Raw genomic sequence first — 222 nt, 5'->3', positions numbered from 1 at the left:
GGCCTTGACGCGGGGGCTGGCTCTGTCCTTCCCTGGACGTGGGGCTGGCTCTGTCCTGTCCCTAGACAGTGGGGCTGGCTCTGTCCTTCCCCTGGATGTGGGGCTGGCTCTGTCCTGGCCCTGGACATGGAGGTGGCTCTGTCCTTCCCTGGACGTGGGGGTGGCTCTGTCCTGTCCCTAGACGCAGGGGCTGGCTCTGTCCTTCCCCGGGCGGGGGGCCTG

The 222-nt window shown here is 68.9% G+C and overlaps 1 protein-coding gene across 1 annotated transcript in view; it reads left to right on the top strand.

The window, feature by feature from the left end:
• Positions 1 to 222, top strand: part of CSRNP2 (cysteine-serine-rich nuclear protein 2) — a 9,847-nt gene that overhangs the window by 4,687 nt on the left and 4,938 nt on the right. The window lies entirely within an intron of this gene.

This window comes from Charadrius vociferus, unplaced genomic scaffold (genome assembly GCF_000708025.1).
Source record: "Charadrius vociferus isolate BGI_N301 unplaced genomic scaffold, ASM70802v2 scaffold1163, whole genome shotgun sequence".
NCBI lineage: Eukaryota > Metazoa > Chordata > Aves > Charadriiformes > Charadriidae > Charadrius > Charadrius vociferus.
Note: the sequence above shows the minus strand (reverse complement) of the source record. Positions and strands in the feature narration are given on the sequence as shown.